This window comes from Palaemon carinicauda, chromosome 20, assembly GCF_036898095.1.
Source record: "Palaemon carinicauda isolate YSFRI2023 chromosome 20, ASM3689809v2, whole genome shotgun sequence".
NCBI classification, from domain to species: Eukaryota; Metazoa; Arthropoda; class Malacostraca; order Decapoda; family Palaemonidae; genus Palaemon; species Palaemon carinicauda.
In genome coordinates, this window is record NC_090744.1 from 51,214,638 (window position 1) to 51,229,637 (window position 15,000).

Genomic DNA, 15,000 nt, shown 5'->3' on the forward strand with positions numbered 1-15,000 from the left:
AAAAACATTTAATAATAACAAGGTGGATCCAAACAGGGAAATAATGCTAGCCAGAATAATCAATAATCCTAATAATAATAAGGTAGAGGGAAGTAAGAGATGAAAACAATGAAACCCTCAATATACCTACCTACTTTACAAAACTAAACAATGCAGAATTAAACATAGATACACAACATATAACAATTAAACTCGTACATATAAAAAATAGACAAAATTAATAATATACAAAACCTCACCTCAAGTGAAGTAAAGAAAATAAGTTAAATTCAGGGCCGTACTTAGTCCATCAAGCCGCTAAACGGATGGGTAAAACTGTACGCCAGGCATTGAAGGGCGACACACTTCCCTATACAAGAGGAACGATAATTCGTCTTACCTGGCGTCTGCCTCCCTACGTATCACCTCACAAGCCAGTTTGCTCTCACACCCGTATACAGCTGGACAGGATGAATACGGCTAGTAAAATCTAAATTCAGTGTCGAGAAACAGCGTCGACACAAATCCCGTACAAATCCTCCAACGGGAACAAGTGGCAGAAAGCTACCGACAAAGATGACAGAGCATCTGCTAGACACTCAACAGAAGTGCGATGGTAATAGCCAAAGTTGTTCTCTAAGTCACAATGAATGCTGAGATGGGAAATAGTGTTGGTGAGAGCTTGTCAAGACCCGAACTGCATTCACCGGTCGACCATGTCCACTCATCACCTTCCCAGCGTTTATCAACATTCAAAGCAAAAAAAATAACAATTGTTAAAACGATAGTTCACTAATACACAAAGGAGGAGGAGGAGGCGCAAAAACACTATCCAACAATCGTAGAGCCACTTAACTTACATTAACACCATAGTAAAGAAACTCAACAAAAAATACTTTAACTCAAAAGAAAACAAGGCTTATTTAAATAAACCAAAGAAATAATTTTACGTTAACCTAATACCTTCCTCCTCCCCCCACAAAAAAAAATTATTCACTTAGAATACATTTGTTTCCAAAATTTAATATAGTAAAAATGCTGAAATGAAAAGGAATTAACATAATGTTATAGAAATACAAAACCTGAAAAGAAGTTAAAAATGATATAACAATACACATGCTAGAAAGAAAAAAACACATAGCTTCACGAAGAAAACTTACCAAATCAGAAAATGGGACTCTAAAATAAGGCTAAACTATAACTCGAACGAGTACAAAATAAAAAAAAAATTGATAGACCTCCCTAAGATTGAACCTACATATAAACTAGACTATAAACTAAGTACTCAGTCATACTCACACACTTGTTATTATATTCTATTGCATAAAACTAGTTTCTATACCAACCCGACGAAGACACGAGAAGGGCGATGGAAGGACAAAAGCCAAAATTACATACGAGTAAGGGTATCAGAAATACGGTTCTCCGATCCCTTAATATGTTTGATAACCGGAGTGAATTCCTGCTACTGCAAAGCCCATCTCAAAATCCTCTGATTAGACCCTTTCATCCTTTCTCTGAACACTAGAGGATCGTGATCAGTCCAAATCTTTATCGGGAAGGAGAAATTGGTCACATAGGGTTTAAAATGTAACAAAGTACGAACCAAGACCAAGGCCTCCTTCTCGATAGTTGAATACCGTTTCTCTGCTGCCAATAGTTTACGGCTAAAGTAAGACACGGGAAGAACCTCTCTAGCCCCATTTCTCTGAAAGAGGACACCTCCAATTATCACGTCACTAGCATCCACCGCGATAATGAAAGCTTTTTCTGAAAATCAGGGGACATTAATATTGGGTTTCACACCAACACCAGTTTAAGTTTAATAAAAGACTCCTCACATTGAGGAGACCACAAAAATTTCTGTCCTTTCTCTAATACCTTAGTAAGAGGCTGACCAATGTCCGAGAAGTTTCGCACAAACCTTCTATAATAACCCGTCATTCCAAGGACTCTCCGAACTTCCCTGATATTACTCGGCCTATTTAGATTCAAAATGGCATCGAGATTGGCTTGTTTAGGGGCTACCTGACCCCAACCAAACCTCATGACCCAAATAGCACACTTTGGCTTTACCAAATTCACGCCTACCTAAGTTTACATCAAAACTGGCATCCCTCAAAGATTCAAATACTTTTCTCAATCTTACTATAGGAGTTTGCCAGTCATTGCTCTGAACAACTAAATCATCAATATAAATCTCACTGCCTTTCAACCCACAAATGACTCTGTTCAAAGCCACTGAAAGGTGCATGCGGCATTTTTCATACCAAAGGGCATCACTTTGCATTCGTAAAGCCCAAAGGGAGTTACAAATGCGGAAATTTCCCGAGCTCGATCAGACAGGGGCACTTGCCAATATCCTTTCAGCAAATCCAACTTAGTTATGAATTTTGCAGACTCTACCTGATCGAGACAGTCGTTAATGCGGGGCAAAGGAAAAGAGTCATTTTTGGTAGTGACATTAACCTTATGGTAATCCACACACATTCGGTACTTTCCATAAGACTTTTTAACTAAAACTATTGGAGAGCTCCAAGGACTTAACGAAGGTTGGATGAGGTCATGCTTCGGCATATACTTTATTTCCTCCTCGACTATGTCCCTCTTCACTGGATTTAGTTGATAAGGACTCTGCTTTATGGGAGAAGCACTGCCCACATCCACATCATGTTGAAGCAACCTCGTCCTACCTGGCGAACTACGAAATACTTCTGGAAAAGAACAGATTAAATTGATAATATCCCCTTTTTTCAGATTTTGAATGTTATTAAAGAGAGCATCAGAAGATACCTGACCAACTAAGTCCTCAAAGTTATCCTCTGGAGATTCTACATCTACAGACACAGATTCATATACAATAGCTAAAGGATCCCTACCACTTGAAATATAGGACTTTAATCTATTAATATGAAATACCAGTCACTTTCGTTTAATCCCGGGGGCTTCAATTTCATAATTCACCTCAGAAAATTTTCTTAAAACCTTCCAAGGCCCCTTATAACTTGGTTCGAGGAAATTGTCTGTCTGTACTCAACACCAATAAGAGTTCCTCGGGCTCAAACGACAGCACTTTGGTTTTCCTATCAAAATTAGATTTCATAACTGCTTGGGAGGAAGCCAAATTGTCTCATGCAAATTTCCATGCGATAGCTAATTTCTTCCGTAAATTCTCTACAAACTTCATTACATTAATTTCCTTTGTCTGACCAGATGATAACAATTCATGGAAAATTTCCAACGGACCACATACTTTGTGTCCATGGATCAGCTCAAAGGGACCTACACCTGTAGATGCATTTGGATGGTTCCTTATGGCAAAGAGAGCGAAGTGAAGTCCTTTTTCCCAATCCTCTCCTTGTTCACAGAAGTATTCTTTTAAAACTGCTATAAGTGTCTGGTGGAATCTTTACACCACCCCCTGACTCTCGGGATGGTAAGGTACGCTGGTAGTGCACTGAATGGCCAGTTCAGCACACTTACCCCTAAATACCTTATTCGTAAAATTCGTCCCACAGTCGGTCTGAATTTTACGAGGTAGTCCGTATCGGGAGCAAAATTAAATGAGCTTCTCAAATACCGCATTGGAAGTTATCTTTTTCATTGGGAATGCTTCAGAAAATCTAGAAGCTCGGTCCATGATGGTCAGGAGATGAGTAAACCCAGTGTTTGTTCTGGGCAAAGGCCCCACCATATCCATAACCAGTTCCACACAAGGTTCCCCAATTCCAGTAATGGGATTTAGAGGTGCTTCAGGGATCACTTGATTGGGCTTTCTCATCTCCTGACAAACCTCGCAATTACTAACAAATCATTTCACTGATGATTTAAATCCTGGCCACCAAAAACATTTCGCTAATCCTTTGAACGTCTTATCCAAAATGACCAGAAAAAGAATCATCATGTGACAATTTCAAAACAGACTCCCTAAACTGTGAGGGAACCACAATTTGTTCCACTCGAGAAGTTTTGTCCAGGTTATGTGTAGATAGGCGACTAATTCGGTTTAACAAACCTTTTATTACACAAAACCTCGGTTTAGTTAAATTAGCGGTGTCGCCCAACTCTAAATCAAACTCTTGTTTCTGAGCCTCTATAAATGTTAAATGGTCCCAATCAGGTTGCAAAATATTACTAATACTACTCGGACTACCTACTGGCCTGGGCCCTTCTAACTCTACTTCTAAACTACTTAAATCTAAGTCATCATCATTTATAAAATCAGCTGCATTGGCAGATGCCCGAGTCACCACCGCCACAGGACAAGCATTCAGTCAAAATAGGGAATAATTTCAGACCCCTATAGTCTACTATGTCATTTCCTAAAAAACCATCTATATTTTGAATAGGGAGATTTCCCATTACAGCCAACACTGTTACCTCATTATACTCAGGGAAGCATAGTTCAACTTCCACCAATGGAGCTGAAACCACCGTATTCGGGAAACCTCCCAGAATCACATATTTCCCTGAACATTCAACTAAACCATTTAAAGATTTACTTAACACTAAAGACTGAGCTGACCATGTGTTTCGCAAAAATTTACCTTAAGAACTCCTGAATTCGTAACCAGTCTACCAGGCCTTATATATTTATCATAAAGTCAAGAAGGTCTATTACCAGCTGGTTTTACATTACTGCCATCACTACTAATCACATTGCTACCTCCCGTTAACGATGGATTCTCAACCTTGGGAGTAATAGGAATAGACTTATTTGAAATTACAGATATAGGGTTGTCAATATTGTTATTATTTCTCTCCAGATACCTCCTCCTGGCATTACACTTAGCTTGATAATGTCCAGGCTTATTGCACCAAAAACAGGTCCCATTACCTTTGCTCACATTACCAGACACTACCCTGTTTTTGGAGTAAAATTTATTGGGCTCTCCATTTGAAATTTTCCCTGAGTCTTTTCATTCTTTTGATAGATCGGAACACCTGAATGTTTTACCCTGTTGTTCGCTATATTATTAGATTTATTACTACAATCATTTGGCTTACCTGACTGGAAATTTATAACCTGAGACCCAAAATTGCTGGACCCAGCTCGATGGGTTAAAATAAATTCATCGGCAATCTGAGCCGCTTAATTAGACTGACTGCTTTTACCTCCTCCAAGTATATCCTCAGTTCTTTACTACAATACTTCTTAAATTCTTCCAACAACATTAATTTCCTCAAGGAGGAGAAAGAGACTACCTGACGACTCTTTAGCAAATTATCAAATTGCTCCTCCCTGAGCCTAGCAAACTCCACGTATGAAATGGAAGCGTGCTTATTAAAATTTTTAAATTTTAGACGATAGGTCTCAGGGACAAGATCATAAGCCCTGAGGACTAACGCCTTTAATTTACCATAATCACGGGCTACGCCCTCCTCCAAAGAATTATAAACCCTGATTGCCTTGCCCACAAGGCTACACTGAATTAACCCTGGATAGGTACGCTCCTCGGACACCCCTTTAAGGGTATACTCGGACGCGAACGACCCCGACGCCAAAAAAAATTCTTGAAAAATCAGTTTTTGCAGTAACCTCTTTTTTTCTTTTGCCAAAAAAAACTTCAATGAATGCTTAAAACAACTGTAAAGATAAATACTACTCATCTGCAGAAAAACTATTTATTATAAATATTTTAAAAAATTAAGTAGAAAAAAAATAGACCTGACATAAAAATTCATAAAAAAAAAGTTTATACATATATACACAAATCCTTTTAGGAATTGATTCTTGAATGTTTAGGACACATCTTGATGTATTTTGGATGAAGTCAGACCCATGGAGGTGAAGATCTGAAATGAGAAAAAAAGGGTAACTTTTTTTGGCCAAAAAAATTTGTCCAAATTTCATGAATTTTTTTGGGTACCCAAATGAAATAGGAAGTGGCTACTTTTTTTAGGGAATAAACATATGTTATCCTAAAATAGAAATATGTAAAAAAATCTTCATTATTTTGTAAATTACATTTATATCAGGGGCCATATCTAAAGGTAATTTTTTGAGTACTTAGAAATTTCGTAAAAAAATACATATATTTAATATATAATATGATATTTATGCAGGTAAAAATATACCAAAATATCACAAATTCTATAGGGAACAAGAATATATATAGATAGGGCAACTTACGCTTCGGATATGTCCACAAAATGGCCGCCAACCACACTGACTCAGACTCCCTAATCTGCCACTTGAAATGTAGGAAGGGTATGTCAATTTCAAGGTGTTATTTACTAATCTAATTATTATTGGATATGCATAAAAATTGTATGGTGGGTTGCTGGATAATTGTCGATTATTTTACGACTATAAAATTAAAATTCTGACCCAAAAAAATTTTTTTGAAGGGAAATAAAATCGAAAAAAAAATGTGAAACAATATAATATTTTAGCTAAAAAAATTTGATGATATTCAATCAAAAAAGAAGTAAACAAAATTTTCCGACAAATAAACATCTAGAGGAATCATTACTCTGTGATAGTTCCTTAGTACGTAGTAATTTTGAAAGAAATGGGAAAAAACGAAAAAATGGCAATCACCGGAAAATCGAACACATACCTATATATACGCCATATATGGCTAAAAAAAAGATAGGCAAGGGTAGCCAGATCATCTAGAAACACTTTCCAACACTATAAAAATATAAGTTTTGCGACACTACTTGCCAATTCCTTACGGTAACAGGACTAAGCAAAAAAATGCAAAACAAATAAAAAGGGGCACTCGCGGAAAAATGGCTAACATTTTAATATACGGCATTTCAGAAAAAAACATTCAGCCACGTGCTAGGCAAGCCATCAAGGCACATTTTCCGACAAATAAACATCTAAATGAATCATTACTCTGTGATAGTTCCTTAGTACGTAGTAATTTTGAAAGAAATGGGAAAAATGAAAAAATGGCAATCACAGGAAAATCGAACACATACCTATATATACGCCATATCTGGCTAAAAAAAGAGATAGGCATGGGTAGCCAGATCATCTAGAAACACTTTCCAACACTATAAAAATATAAGTTTTGCGACACTACTTGCCAATTCCTTACGGTAACATGACTAAGCAAAAAAATGCAAAACAAATAAAAAGGGGCACTCGCGGAAAAATGGCCATTCTAATATACGCCATTTCAGAAAAAAAAAATTTCAGCCACGTGCTAGGCAAACCATCAAGGCACATTTTCCGACAAATAAACATATAAATGAATCATTACTCTGTGATAGTTCCTTAGTACGTAGTAATTTTGAAAGAAATGGGAAAAAACGAAAAAATGGCAATCACAGGAAAATCGAACACATACTTATATATACGCCATATCTGGCTAAAAAAAAAATAGGCATGGGTAGCCAGATCAACTAGAAACACTTTCCAACACTATAAAAATATAAGTTTTGCCACACTACTTGCCAATTCCTTACGGTAAATTGACTAAGCAAAAAAATGCAAAACAAATAAAAAGGGGCACTCGCCGAAAAATGCCCAACATTCTAATATACGGCATCTCAGATTAAAAAAAAGACATGCACGTGTTAGCCCAACCATCAAGGCACACTTTCTAACACATAAACATGAAAAAAAAATCAATAATATACGGCAATTCCTTACTATGTAGTAAATTTTTACAAATATTGAAAAAAAAAAACAGAAATTGGCAACCGCAGTTAAATACCCAATATACCAATAACTACATCGTATCTGACAAAAACAAAGTCACGCATGGGTAGCCAGATCATCTAGACACACTTTCCAGCACTAAAAAAGCAAAAGTTTTACGACACTATTTGGCAATATCTTACGGAAAAATGACTAGGCAAAAAAATGAAAAAAAATGAAAAAGGGGCACTCGCGGTAAAATGCCCAACATTCTAATATACGGCATCTCAGATAAAAAAAAAGACATGCACGTGTTAGCCCAACCATCAAGGCACACTTTCTAACACATAAACATGAAAAAAAATCAATAATATACGGCAATTCCTTACTACGTAAAATTTTTTACAAATATTGAAAAAAAAAAGAAATTGGCAACCGCAGTTAAATACCCAATATACCAATAACTACGTCGTATCTGACAAAAACAAAGTCACGCATGGGTAGCCAGATCATCTAGACACACTTTCCAACACTAAACAAGCAAAAGTTTTACGACACTATTTGGCAATATCTTACGGAAAAATGACTTGGCAAAAAAATGAAAAAAAAGGAAAAAGGGGCACTCGCGGTAAAATGGTCCTCGTGGTGATGAACGACATTTTAACTAAAAAAAAAATCATGCACATGGTAGCCAAACAGTCCACCAAGACTTTCCACAACTGATAACCTATACAAGTTGCACCATTCTACGACAATTTCATAATACGTAATAACTTTGATAATTATGCAAATTACCTTAGAAGGGTAAACTCGGTCGCGCTCGACCCCGACGCGTCTCAGAAATTGGGGAAGGAGTACAGCTACAGCAATGCACATCTGGACACTACTAGAGCGTGTAGGGGAGACACCTCCTGCAGGTCGATCACCCACAAATTCAGTCACGGGGGTGAGTCACGTGAGAAAAACCTCTTTTTTTTTGACGCTCGGGGTCGCGTACGACCCTCCGTACCTATCCAGGGTTAAGACTGTCCACATCTCGGCGGGCCAAGACAACCTGGTACCTACCCGTACAAATGCTTTAAAGAATTCCAGCACATTTTTTTTTTGTCAAATACAGAGACTAACTTCAAAGCTGCCCCTATATTAAATTTATTGACATATGGACCGCAAGGAGTACTTAATTTATTAGGAATACTTTGCAATTTAGCCAACTCCAAATTTACATTAGACATCTCTAGTTCATGTCGCCGCATCTTCTCGTTCGCCTCAAACTCAAGCTTCATTAACTCTATCCTCTTACAAATTAATCTATATTCATTGTCCTCTTAGGACAACACAGGCTGCACTGGGACTACATTCTCCGGGACAGATTTTTCTACAACAAATGGGTTAGTGGACACGTTAGCTTTATCTTGCAATTTAGCATGAACCTTCAAAAATAGTTCCAGTACGAGGGGGGTCTTCAAACAAAGAAAGGCCTGGATTCACACTCACATCATCAATCTTACTATCCTCGCGCTCTGAGCCACTATCATCAACACTGTCAAAATCTCTAGCTAAATTCTCTCCTTCAGTCATACCCTGAGCTACCTTATTTTCTACAGCTAACATTAACTAGGTCCTAGTGTTCGCTGCCTTAAGCGGGATCCCTAACCAACGAGCACAATTTACCAAATACTCTTTACCTAATACTGGAAGATGCCTAAGACAATCTGCTGATCCTAAGAACTCTGAGGGATCAAAACATATTCTCCCATGATTTCCAAATTAAAGGGGGAGAAAGGCAACTCACTAAACAATTACAAATATTGGTAAATACACTAAGCACCGATCTGCCAACCAAACCACCGAATACACCAAAGTGCTATCCTGGCAAGGTCACCAAATTGTTACAACCTCTCACGTTGTAACGTAGGTTCTTTTAAGATGTTTACATTCTCAAGGATAGCAATCGGTAAATGTACTTCAGGGATGAGGAAAGACGAAAACAGAGACCCAAGAAAACTTAACAATATTTATTATAAACAAGAATGATAATTTAAATCAACCTTCTGAGATTAAATGCACTTAATTATACACAACACTTGAAAGAAAAAATATAATTCTCGAAATTCACAAGAAAACCTAAAGCTAATAAACTAAACCCTAAAGAGAAGAAAATCATAATAGAGAAAAAATTTAATAATAACAGGTTGGATCCAAACATGGGAATAAGGCTAGCCAGAATAATCAATAACCCTAATAATAATAATAAGGTAGAAGGAAGTAAGAGATAAAAACAATGAAACTCTTAAATTACCTACCTGCCTAGCAATACAAAACAATGCAGATTTAAACATAGATACACAACATATAAAAATTAAACTCGTACATATAGAAATAGCCAAATTAATAATATACACAACTTCACCTCAAGTGAACTACAGAAGAGAAGTTGAATTCAGGGCCCTACTTAGTCCATCAAGCCGCTAAACGGAAGGTTAAAACTGTACCCCAGGCATTGAAGGGCAACACACTTCCCTATACAAGAGGAACAATAATCCGTCTTACCTGGCGTCAGCCTCCATACGTATCACCTCATGGGCCAGTTTGGTTTCACACCTGTATACAGCTGGACTGGATGAATACAGCTAGTAAAATCTAAATTCAGTGTCGGGAAACAGCGTCGACACAAATCCCGTACAAATCCTCCAACGGGAACAAGTGGCAGAAAACTACCGTCGCAGATGACAGAGCATCTGCTAGACACTCAACAGAAGTAGGAAGGTAATAGCCAAAGTCGTCCTCCAAGTCACAATGAATGCTGAGACGGGATATTGTGTTGGTGAGAGCTTGTCAAGACCCGAACTGCATACACCGGTCGACCATGTCCACTCATCACCTTCCCAGCGTTTATCAACATTCAAAGCAAAAAGAATAACAATCGTTAAAACGATAGTTCACTAATACACAAAGGAGGAGGAGGAGGAGGCACAAAATCACTATTCATCAATCGTAGAGCCAGTTAACTTATATCAACACCTTAGTAAACAAACTCAACAAAAATACTTTAACTTAAAAGAAAACAAGGTTGATTTAAATAAAACAGAAATAATTTTACCTTAACCTAATACTGAGGCCCTTCACCTGAAAGATATACCCTGAACATCAGACTGTTCTTATCACACTTCACTAAGAGTTTATCAACAAATAGAGGAAGGGTTGGGCAATGTACTTAACCCCATTACATATTGATACAAAATGACTTAATAATGCCAATAATGATGAACGAAAATCTGCACCTGACGCTTTGTGGGATGGCATATATTGTGTCTTTAAAACTGATTGTTCTAATGAGAAGTGTACTTGCAGAAAACTTGGTTTGCTGTGCCGTTTTGCATGCAAGGTATGCAAGGTCTTTCTCTGCAAAAACTGCTCTGCTGCTGATACTGAGAATGATGAAGCTGATGAAGCTAGTGACTAGTCAAATGGGATTATGATACTTGATTTTCTTTTATAGTAATAGTGCAATGGATATAAGAAAGGATTTGTTTATATGAATAGATATGTAGCTTTGCAATTAAGTTGATTGACTTGAATAAATATATGGAATTATGCAATACAAGAGCTTGATTTGGATATATATGATTTTCAAATCTGACCAAAAAATACCCAAAATATACCAAAAATTACAAATCAAATAACGATAGGTATTCAGATGTACTTTGATGGTGGCCATTGTAAATTTTGGTTCAGTTTGATTTAAAATCTTTCGACAAATATAAAGTTAATAATATACCCTACATATATTCAGTATAATCAAAATGATCATTCTTTCCAGGATCTAAGTCTTCATAATTTAGAGCTGATTTTTGGATGGATGGTAAATATATCTGGCGGCCATTTTGAAAAATTTGATTAGACTTTCTGTTTATGAATAACTCATTTTGAAAGGAAAGCTGACCAAATTACCTAAAATTTATATGTCACACGTTTAGTGTGGTGGGTAATATTTTATATGCTGGAAGATTACATGAAAACATTATCATCAACTATTTTGCCGTAATCTAGTGGCGGACATTTTGAGTTTCTGACCAAATTCTTATCAAATCATCACATTTATGTGATACAATATCATTAATCCAAGATTCAGTTAATATGTGCACATTGACAGTAGTTTCTAATTTCTAATTCTTAAAATTGATTTTCATGGAGAAGACAAATGTGTCAGGACGCCATCGCAATTGTTTTTTTTTTTCTTTCTTTTAGTACTAAACAGTTTTGGTAAACTTTTTTTATTTTTTTTTAAATGAATATTGATAAAATTACTTACAATTTGGTATATCACACATAAATAGTCCAATTTGTGGTAGGACATTTCTCAGATATGCTGGACTATATGTTTTACAGCAAAATGAAGACAATAGAATTATCTGAAATATCAAATCTCGATTGCACATTTGGGATTACATAATATGATGATGTGAAGGGAAGGATTGGGGATAGTCAATTCTTTTCAAGACAGACGTCTCAATATTTTTTTTTTTTTTTTTTTTTTTTTTTTTTTTTTTTTTGAGAGAGAGAGAGAGAGAGAGAGAGAGAGAGAGAGAGAGAGAGAGAGAGAGAGAGAGAGAGAGAGAGAGAGATGATTTATATATTTTTTTAGTATTTCCTTACTAACAGAAAAATTTAGTTTGAGATAGTCCTCTCTTCTAAACTTCATCAAGAGAATACAAAAGCAATAAATCCGTTGAAAGAGATTCAGCCTCAAAGATGGAGGAATGAACCTTTTTGTCAAAATTTCCTTAGATTTTCGTTTATTTATCAGGAACCTTCATTGTCTCTGCGTCAAACTTATTCTCCCTTGCCCTTTAACGATTCCTCCTCTTCCACTTCCTACATTTCCTTAGCTCTTTTATCACCTCCTCTTCCTGTTCCTCCCAATTTACTCCAAAACCTCAACGTTGTTAAGTGATTAAGAGTCATATTTACTCGTATTTACTTGCCTGAAATTTTATTACTTGATCTCTTTGAACCAAGACTTCTATATTCAAAATGAAACAAAAGTATAAACTTTTTATCATTTAAATTAAAATCAGTAATAGATTATAATATAAACAAATTCTATTGTTATATTTCTTTGGAAATTCACATTTCTAAAGGGCCATTGTTTCTTTTTGAATGAGATTTTGAAACATATATCAGTTTATGAAGAGGGAAACCACATATCGAACATACTGGATGAACTTAAAACAATTCAGCTTACAAAGGCAAAGAATCTAAATTTTTCCAGGAATCTCTAATGTGTTGAAAAATCGAATGAAGAATCGTCTACAAGAGAAATGCTTCATTTCTCACTCGTCACATGGCACGCAATTTAAGGTTCCTCTTTATTCTTTGAGCCCCTGACATAATTATCTCTCTCTCTCTCTCTCTCTCTCTCTCTCTCTCTCTCTCTCTCTCTCTCTCTCTCTCTCTCTCTCTCTCTCTCTCTCTCAATTGATTGATATCCTTTCCTCAAGTATCTATCACGTATCTTACCTTTTATAATCCCTTTATATCCATCGATGTAGCTTGGTGATGATTTATTTATATAATTTAATTTTTTTCTTATCATTATTAAATCCATTCATCGTTCATTGCCGTTTCTCTCTGTTCATTTATTCCAATTAATTCATGGATAACAAAATTTTACAATATTTTCATCAGTTAACTCAATTCTCTTACATCTTTTCAAAATCCTTCTCATTTTTGATAAACACTATTATTTATTTTCTCTTATTAAAGAAAACATATTCTATAAAAGTTTCTTTAAGAATTCTACTTAATAACGATTGTTTAGTAAAGGTTTCGTTTCATTATCAAAGAAACGCCAGAGTATTTCCTGAACAATATTTATTAAATTTTCAGAGGCAGCTTTATTTGCTCAGTGAAATCTCCACAACGATGGACGCCTCCATGACCCCAATGTAATTGAAGTGAAGGCAATTAAATAGAAGGTTTTTTCTTTTTTTTTTGGGGGGGGGGGCAATTTTGATATAAAAGAATGATTTTGATTGGACGCATCTTGTGTAAAATATTGGCTTTTATTTGACACATTGCTTGCGAAAGGAAAAATCTGATTTGAGGCGGTTGGAGTACGAAATTGAATTTGATTTCATTGTTTTAACTGGTCTATGGTTGAATTCTTTTTGGCAGCGTTTTGGACTATGTTGCTGTTAATATTTCGATGTATCAGAAAGGTTAATTTAATCTCAACGTATTTTTTTAAGGATTTATTTTGTTATACGCTTAGAAGGGTCAACCTGTTGTAGTTTATTTGATTTTTTTTTTAATATTAATCGTAATTATTCCTTAACATCCACTGTTAAATTACATTTCAATTGTAGCTAATACTGTTTAGTCAAAGGCTATATCCTCAACCAATAACTGTTGTGTGGACTGCAAGGGAAAGTTATCGTAAAAACGATATGCCAAATTACTAAACATGTCTGATTCTGTTAGTAATAAGGATGCAGATAAGGTATGCCCTGTAAACTGTCAGTGCCAGGATCCCTGGCTGGTATGATAAATGGCCTAAGAAGCTAAAGAAAGAATAGAAGACTCGAGCAGGTACTTGGAATATTAGTACTCTAACTGGAAAATTGAGAGAGGTAGTGGATATTATGAGGAGCAGGCGATAAGAGGGCAAAGAAGGGATACACGGGATAAATTAAATGCTCATTAGCTCTATTGTAGTAAGTCACAAGAGAGATGAAACATGGACGGGGTCATAATAGGTCATGTTTAACCGGAAGGGAAAATTGGTAGCAGTAACAGGAGTAAATCATAAGCCTATCATAATTTTAATTATAACAGGGAATCAGATGGTTTATATAACTTCATCAACTGCCTCTCAGATGGGTTGCCGGGAGCAAGAAAAAATATTCTTTAAAAATGATATAGAGGTCGCTATTAAAGCAGACATGCATGGCAGAGTCATGAAGAGGAGGGGTGACAATAAGGAGGTATGTGGAGGCCATAGGTTTGGAATTGGAAATGAAGACTGAGAGTATATATTAGAGAGAGTTTAGTATTGTTCTAAAGATACTTGGTTTCAGAAGTTGGATAAGCACCTGATTACCTTTGAAAGTGGAAGAGTGGAAAGCTAAATATAATACATCCTTGTCAGAAGAGTTGGTGTTTGTCTATAAGAACACGCTCTCCATTTACTCCAAAATTAGGAATTTCTGCTTATCTCCTCTTTTTGTAAAGTAATTAGGAGGTTCTCTGAATGCTGGGAAAGCAATAACTAGCAAGATATATTACAGGAGGGGGGAGGGGATGGGGTTGGTTGGTTTAGTCAACCAAAGAGAAGTTTGTGATGTCAACTTATATTTGCTATATATTCAAAATGCATGCTAAATTAAAAATGGAGTAATTACTCAAAAGTAGCAATGTTTGTG